The 9,377-nt window shown below is 38.1% G+C and overlaps 1 pseudogene; it reads right to left on the reverse strand.

Moving 5' to 3' along the window:
• Positions 1 to 6,389: 6,389 nt before the first annotated feature.
• Positions 6,390 to 6,764, reverse strand: LOC102813902 (annotated as a pseudogene).
• Positions 6,765 to 9,377: the final 2,613 nt, after the last annotated feature.

The raw sequence follows: 9,377 nt of genomic DNA on the forward strand, positions 1-9,377 counted from the left end.
TTCACAACTACTGACTGCTATGTTTGATCCCATTGTTACTATCAATATGCCAATCCATCTTGTTGGGAGTGTCCCCTTTTTTTGTGCCCTTCCATTTTACCAAACATGATGTCCTTCTTTAGGGATTGGTCCCTCTGATAATATGTCCAAAGTATGAGAGACTAAGTCTGGTCATCTTAGCTTCTAAGGAGCAACAACAACAAATAGGGTTATTGAAAATACCATGGCTTGTGTTAGGAGCATTTTAGTCCTCAAACTGACATCATTTCTCTTGAACACTTTACACCGGTCTTGTTCAGTATATTTGACTAATGCAATATGCCATTTGATTTCTTGACTGCTGCTTCCATGAGTGTTGATGGTTGTTGTTGTTAAGTGTCATTGAGTTTGTTCTGACTCATTACAGCCCTATATAAGATTTCCAAGGAGCAGCTGGTGTGCTTTAATATCAACCTTGTGGTTCAAACCAACCTTGCAGTTCAGGTGGATTCAAGCAAAAGAAGTGTTTGACAACTTCAAGCATTTGTCCATTTATCATGATGTTGTTTATTGGTTCCATGGTGAGGATTTTTATTTTCAATACATTGAGGTGCAACCTACACTGAAGGCAGCTATTTCATCCTCATCAGTAAGCATATTAAGTCCTTTTCACATTCAGCAAACAAAGTTGTAATATCTGCATATTACAGATTGTGAATGAGTGTTTTTCCAATCCTGATGCCACATTCTTATTCACATAATCCAGTGTCTTGGATTATTTCTCAGCATACAGATTGAATAAGTATATTGAAAGAATACAAAAAACACAGGTGCACACGTTTCGTGATATTAAACCATTCAGTGTCCCCTTGCTGTGTTCAAACTACTGCTTGTTGGTCTATGTACCAGTTCTTCATGAGCACAATTAAGTGTTCTGAAATACTCATTCTCTGCAAGGTTGTCAATAGTTTGTCATAATCCACACAGTCAAAAATAGTTAATAGAGCACCTTTTAGTTATTCTCTACTTTCAGCTAAGACACATCTGATGTTGGCATTGATATCCCTCATTTCACTTCCTCTTCTGAATCTGGCTTAAACCTCTGGTAGCTGCCTGTCAATGTACTGTTACAGTCATTTCTTAATTCTTCTTAAAAAATTTACTTGCATGTGATATTAATGATATTTTCTGATGATTTCTCTACTCCATTGGGTCACCTCTCTTTGGAATAGACACAAATATGGATCTTTTCTGATCTGTTGGCCAGGTAGCTATTTTCCAAATTTCTTGGTGTAGATAAGTGTCTACAGTGCTGTAACAGTTTGTTGAAAGATTTCAATTTGTATTCTATCAATTTCTGAAACCTTGTTCTTGGTTACTGCCTTATTGCATATTGAATTTTGTCCTTAAATGCTATTGCCTCTTATTCATATGTGACCTCTTGAAATGGTTGAACATCAGCCTTTTATTTTTGGTACACTCAGTGAATTGCTTCCATGTTCTTTTTTATGCTTTCTGCATAATTCAATATTTTGCCCAAAGAATCCTTCTTTATTGCAAGTCAAGCCTTGAGTATTTTCCTCAGTTCTTTCAGTTTGAGAAATGCTGAGTGTGTTCTTCCCTGCTCTCTCATTATTACCTCTTTGGAATCTCAAAAAACACTCACCATGACCTTCCTAGCTTACTTTCCTGCCTTGAACAGAACTTGTACATCACATTTCTTTGGAAGTGACTTTTTAAATTGGACTTTCTTCCACCAACTACTCCTTGGAATCCCTACACAGGATCACTATGAGTTGGAGCCGACTCAACCACACTTAACAACAAGGAGGCTAAGACAAGCGTATTACTAAAAGAACTTATCTGTAGACATTAACTCATCTTAGAGACATGTTCAAACATGTTGTGTTTGGGATAAGCTTTTTGACTCACCTTTGTATGTACATATGTGTGAGAGTGTGACACAAGTACATTATTGAATATGAACATTAAAGTGGTAACAATTGCATTGCTGAATCATATATCCATTAAAAATAGACTCTAAAATAGAATAAGATTGCAGATACAAAGAAATTGAAGCTGTAGTGTTTCCTCCTTGTATTACAGCAGTTAGGTATCTGTTCTGCACATGAAAATCACCAAGATAATGGAATGCTACAAATATCATTAATGGTTAGACATGAACTTTTTACCTTGTAAATAAATAACTGATTTAAATAATTTCCATTTGCTTTATGAGTTGTCACCTATTTTGACATTGTCATCCTATACAGTTTATGGATCTAAAACCTTGAGAATCAGTAGTCACAAGTTCCAAGGCTCTACAGACTACATCATTTCTCTGGTAGCATAGTGGTTACGAGTCTGGCTGCTAACCTCAAGGTCAGCAGTTTGAAACTACCAGCAGTTTCACAGGAGAAAGATGAGACTTTCTGCTCGATAAAGATTTACAGCCTCAGAAACCCTATGTAGGGTCGCTATGAGCTGTAACCGACTTCACGGCACACCACCACCACCATAGTGGAAGATGGAGTCCTGGTGTGGCACTGCAGAATAAGCACGGGACCACAAGGTCAGGTTGAGCTGTATGGTTGGTGGTTCAACCTCACCATCTATTCCTCAGAAACCCTATACCGAGTCGCTATAAGTCAGAACTGACTTGATAGCACTTAACAACAACAATAATAGAAGACTATACTCCCTCAACATGGCTTAAAATTTAAAGCAGAGTGCTGTGAAAATTGGAGTAAGTTAGGGTCCTAAAAGATAATATTGGCTTTGATGTCATAGAAATCTGCCTTTTACTTTATGTCTTTTGGAATGGCCTATTTTCTTCCCTGCCTAAAGAGTTAAGGCAGTGGATACTGAAAGTTTTTACCTTGGAAGCCTGAACTATGTTTAGCCTCTTTTCTTCTTTAGCATAAAGCTTTTTAATGATATAAGATCCTTAATTCATATGGATCTCCTAGAGGAGGCAATGTAAAGGAAAGCATACATCTGTCTGGCTTCCCCCGCTAAAAATCATGAGCTGCAGTTGTAGCAGATCTGTAAGAACTTCCCCTGAAAGAACGAGTTCCATGAAAAGCATTTATACAGCTTCATTTCTACAGACCAAGGAGGTGGTGTTCTGGAATCAGTTATCTTGTAGCTGAATTATCCAGTTTGGTGATGTTTTCAGTCTCTTGATTGCCTTTATCTCCTCCTCACTCCCTATTGTCATTTATAATTAAGCTCTTCAACAGTATGTGACTAAGCACTGGAAAAGAAAATCCAAATCAACCTATTTGAATGTTCACATTGCGTATATTCATACTTAATCCACCCCCAGTATGTGCAAACTCTACACTAAATCATATACTCAATTTCTCTAATAAAAATATTTAATGAATAGAAATCCAGTCCAAACCCATTCTAATTGAATTGGATTTGACTCATAGGAACCCTGTAGAGTTTCTAAGGCTATAAGTTGTAATGGAAGCAGACTGACACATCTTTCTCCCACAGAGCAAATGGTGAACTCAAAACACTGACCTTGTGGTAGAAGCGACCACAAAAATGTCTGATGCCCACTTAGGCTATATTATTAAAAGTGTACCTGAACCAATAGCTCTTTCTATAGATAAGAACTGGAAAAACTGTTAAAAAAAAAAAATCACAAATATCTAATTTGATGTTTTTTTCCAAATCAGGATGTCAAAGCTTTAGCAGAATCAGCAACCTACGTTTGCAGTTGAGAGTTAAAGAGAGTTGGATTTTCCTAAAGAAGAAAAGGAAAGGGAGATGGTTTTGTTGTTAACAGAAAAAGAGTAAAGAGAAGAGAAAGAAAAGATGCCTGAGAAAGAGGTCAAGAGGTTGGCGTTCTCCCTAAAATGCCAAGAGACCATTTCTTTGATCAAAAATTATTTCAAGGATTTACACTGTTGTAAGTATTTGACACGGAGTGGCACTATAAGGTACGCACTGAACTGCAAGGTCAATATGAACCACAATGTTAAGAGTTCAGACTCACCTGTTGCTCCTCAGAAATGTTATGCAGGGTCATTATGAGTTGAAACTGATTCTGAAGCCTTAGCAACAACACCAAGTAATTGAAATCTTTTTTTTTTTTTTTTTTAATTCTGATACAAGTTAAACATAATATGTGAATTTATTTTGATGTGGAAATTCAAGGACAGACTCTTAAATATATTGAGTTCACATTAGGGAGGTATCTATCAAAATGAAGGAATGATCAAACTAAAGAAATACCCAGGGAACTAAAGAAATCCATAGGAAACCGGTGTTCAGAGTAAGTGGTGTCTATGAAAACAGAGTTTCGTGGGGGTTTTATGTGGGGTTTTTTTGTTTTTTTTTCAGAATTCTTGTAAAGGACATTAAACTTTCTAAAAAGCCATGAATTGAGAGGTTGAGGTAATCTTTTCTAGATCATAAAAGGCAAATAATTTCCAGTGGATTTCTAGATTAGAAATATTTAACAATATGTATTAAATCAAGTTAGTCGATAATCTAGCATGTCTCATTTTATACCAGGAAATACCAATAGAATTATATTCAATTCTGAAGTCTACGTTTTTAAAAGGCATCTGCAAAAACTAATGTAATTACATATTAAAGAAAAAAGAGCAGTGAGAAAGCCTGAAACATATCAACTGAAGATGTGGAACAGAAATCTTAGCATCAAGAGAAAATGCAAGAACATAGTTGATAAATTTCAAATATTTGGAAGTCTATTGTGGAAAATGTGGATTTGATATTTTCTATGAACAATTATTTGAGTAAATAGAAGATGAATAAGTAGAAAAGAGGTCCTTTCAATATAGTGATTTTTTTTCCTAAAAGCAAAACTATCCAAAGATGTAAAGATTTGACTCATGAGGCAGTAAGAGTCGTCAGTGTAGGTATTAAGGTAGATGTTGAAGCATAGTAAATTCTACCTTTGTTTGTTTACTGATCATTTATTCATGATACTTGGTAAATAGTTAAAAGATGGACTGGCAACAACCTTGTAATGTATACAATAAATCTATGGGTTTGCTGTTTGTTGTTAGGGATCATGGAGTTGGTTCCAACTCATTTGAATAACAGAATGCCTAGTCCTACACCATCTTTACAACTGTTTGAACCTACAATTGCAGCCATTGTGTCAATCCACTATTTTTACTGACTCTCTACTTACCAAGCATCCAAGCATCGTGTCCTTTTCTAAGGACTGGTCCCTCCAGATAACCTGACCAAAATGTATAAAGCAAATCTCACTATCCATGTTTTTAAGGATTATTGTGGCTATAAATCTTCCAACACAAATTCACTTGATCTTCTGGTAGTCCACAATGTTTTCAATGTCTGTGCGTTAGGCCTGTTTTCTTTCAATCTATTGATAAAAATTAGGTGCTCAAGTAATGCAAGCTACTGAAGATATCAAAGAATTAATAATTATCCCACCTAAGCCCAGATTTCCTCACTTTATCTATTAATACTACACTAAGGAGCTCTGGTAGCATAGTGATTACGAATCTGGCTGCTAACCTTAAGGTCGGCAATTCGAAACTATCAGCAGTGCCGCGGGAGAAAGATGAGATGTTCTGCTCCTGTAAAGATTTACAGCCTCGGAAACCCTGTGCAGGGTCACTGTGAGTCAGAACCAACTCCACGGTACTTAACAACAACAACATTCTGGCACTGGAGTCCTCGTGTGGCACTGTGTGTTAATGCGCTGCACTGCAAAGTCTATTTGAACTGCATAGTCAGCAGTGCAAGCTCACTAGCTGTTCCTTGGAAACCCTAAACAGGGTCGCTATGGGTTGGAACCAACTTGGTAGCACTTAATAATCACAACGTCCTGGCAAAGATAAATGTCGTCTTTATCACATCTTCCTTGGCTCAATGCAATTTTAGCTGCCATCACCACTTACAGAAAGAAAAAAGGATGAATTCTTAAGTCAGGTATAAACTGAAACCTAAAATAAACAACTCAAACTGGTTTAACTTGTAAAGCCCATCCTTTTGGGCCTAAGACTGGTAAGGGAAGTAACCAATGAATACTTCCCCCTAAAATGGAGTCAACTCCTCAAGCCATCTTTTTGTTACTGAATTCTAATAGGGCATAATAAATGTTAGAGCGATGATTACAGTGTCCACTCCAGAACACATGTGTGTTCATAGACAAAACAACTCCTGGATGGATTACAGTGGATTGAAGACAAGTGTCATCACCAGTGCAAGGGATCAGGCCATCTCATGATGATTCCTCTCTGGTTATACACTGACTCCAGTTATACCAAATCTTGGTAACAAATACAGAGATACGGTTTTTTGTTTGTTTGTTTTTTGGAAGGTGAAGCAGTTTATTATTTAGACGGATGAAGAGCAGGAGGGTAGAGGCCAAGGTGGGGCAGGAAGGAGCCTGGGGCTCAGTTGGTGATGATGAGTTCGTCCACACCACAGTCCTCATAGCTCCCATCTGGCAGGTAGCAGCGAATGATGATGGGGATCTTTAGGGCCTTGAGCTCCTTCATGGCGATGAGCAGGGGGTCTGTCTCCAGCTCCAGCTCCACCATCACAGGGGCACACATCGTGATCTGGAGAGCTCGGGTGCCCAGCACACAGGCTCACTCGTACTTGGTCATGTACGGCGTAGGGATTCGCTTCTGGTTGGCCTGCGGTCACTCCCCTGAGGGAAGGATCTCTACATTCTCCTCCTCGGCATTCTCCATGTCATCTAGTCCTTCCTCCTACTCCACACCATCAAAGTCATCACCATCAAAATTGTCTTTGTTGCCTGACATACTGCCCTCACGGCAGAGACCTAGTTTTACGCACCACACCAGCGAGGAGATCCCACCCAGGGATATGTTTTTTAAAGTGATGTATGAATTCTCTGGATAGTAGGTGAGTGTATAGAAGAAATGAAGCAAAATGAAGTGGATATTATTTGTGAGAACTCAATAATTTTTCACATGCTTTTTTATTTGAACTAGAGTGAGGAATTTAAGCAGATTCCAGCCCAAATCAGTGCTGTGCTATAAAGTCACATCAAGATTGTAAACCGTGTGCATAGTGGGAAAGAAGGGAGTCTGAATTCATTTCTACCCTTTTTGATATTTTCATCTGTCAGAAAAGATCACCACTGACCTAATCTTCACTATCATTTTCAGATATCTGGAAGACAAATATTTGTATCCACCACATCTGTCAGTTTGTTGTACTGTGATGGCTTGTGTATTGCTGTGATGCTGGAAACTATGTCAACAGTATTTTAAACATTAGAAGGGTCATCCATGGTAGATAGGTCTCAGTGGAACTTCTAGACTTAGACACTAGAAAGAAGCTGAGGCAGTCTACTTTATTCATAAGAGTTTCATGAATAACTCTTATGAATGAACTGAACATTGTCTGATATAATGCCAGAAAATGAACCACTCAGGTTATAAGACACTCAAATTATGACTGGGGAAGAGCTGTCTCCTCAACGGAGAGTTGACCATAATAATATGAACAGAATAATAGCTAGAGTGAATGGAAAAAGGTTAGCTCAAGAAGACAAAGTATTATAATGAAATGTGTAAACCTAATGAAAAGAACAAGCTCAACATTTTTCAAATTGAAAGAACTGAAGAAAAATTCAGGCCTTGGCATGTAATTTCAAAGGACTCCATGGGCAAAATATTGAATGATTCAGGAAGCTGGAACAGCTGATGTAATGAATACACAGAATCACTGTACCAAAAAGAATTGGTCAGTCATCAACCATTTCAAGAGGTATCATATGATCAATAACCAAATGGTTCTGAAGGGAAAATTCCAAGCTGTGCTGAAGGCATTGATGAAAAACACAGTTCTAGGAATTGATGGAATACAAATTGGAATCCTTCAATAAACTGATACAGCACTGTGGGAACTCATCCATCTATGCCCAGAAATTTGGAAGACAGCTATTTGGGCCACAGATTGGAAGAGATCCATATTTATGTCTATTCAGAGAGAAGTGACCCAACCTAATATGGAAATCATCTAATAATTAACATAAAATGTAAGTAAAATTTTGCTGAAGATAATTCCAAAACTATAGCATTGGTACATCAATAGGAAGTTGCCAGAGTGCCATATGAGATTCAGAAGAGGATGTCAAATGAAGGATAATATTGTTGATGTCAGATGGATCCTGGCTAAAAGCTGAGAATACCAGAAGAATGTTTACTTTGGATTTACTTACTGTGAAAATGCTTTTGACTGTGTGGATCATGACAAACTATAGATAACTTTGCAAAGAATGGGTATCCCAGAACACTTACTTGTGCTGATGAGGAACCTGTTATTAGACTAAGAAGGTTGTATTCTTTCGCCATATTTATTCAATCTGTTGTTGTTGTGAAGTGCCGTCAAGTAAGTTCCAACACATAGCAACCCTGTATAGGGTTTCCAAAGATTGGTATGTCTGAAGCACCAACATTGTAGTTAACAGGTCCAGTGCTTATCTTACAGCATCCAGAATTATCCTTAGAGCCAGGTTGGCGAGATTCCATCTCTCATACTTAGAATACATTATCAGGGAGGACCAGTCCCTGGAGAAAGACATGGTAAACTGTTGTTGTTGTTAGGCACCATTGAGTCGATGCCAACTCATAGCAACCTTACACAAAGCAGAAGAAACACTGCCCGAAACTGGGTCAACCTCACTACTGTTGCCATGCTTGAATCCACTGATGCTGCCACTTGGACAATCCATCTCGCTGGGAGTCTTCATCTTTTTCTCTGACCCTCCACCTTACCAAACAGGATATCCTTCTCCAGCGACTGCTCCCTCCTGACAATATGTCAGAAGTATGAGAGATGAAGTTCGGTCATCTTGGCCTCCAAGGAACACTCTAGCTTCACTTCTTCCAACAGAGATCTGTTGGTTCTATGGGCAGTCCATGGCACTTTCAATATTCTCCTCCAACACAATAACTCAAAAGCATCAATTCTTCTATATAACCCAGCTTCTCGTATTATTTGCTCAGCATATAGGTTGAATAAGTATGGTGAAGGAATACAACCTTGTCACACACCTTTCTTACTTAATTTTAAAACATTCAATGTTCCCATGCTCTGTTCAAACAACTGCCTCTTGGTCCATGTACAGATTCCTCGTGAGCACAATTAAGTGTTCTGGAATACTCATACTTTGCAATGTTATCCATAATTTGTCATGATTCACACAATCAAAAGCCTTTGCATAGTCCATAAAACACAGGTAAACATCTTTCTGATAGTCTCTGTTTTCAGCCAAGATACATCTGACATCAGCAATGATATCCCTTGTTCCATGGCCTTTTCTGAATCCAGCTTAACCACTGGAAGTTCTCTGTCAACGTACGCTTGCAGCCATTTCTGTATTACCTTTAGTAAAACTTTACTCG

The sequence above is a fragment of the Chrysochloris asiatica genome, unplaced genomic scaffold (genome assembly GCF_000296735.1).
Source record: "Chrysochloris asiatica unplaced genomic scaffold, ChrAsi1.0 scaffold00035, whole genome shotgun sequence".
NCBI lineage: Eukaryota > Metazoa > Chordata > Mammalia > Afrosoricida > Chrysochloridae > Chrysochloris > Chrysochloris asiatica.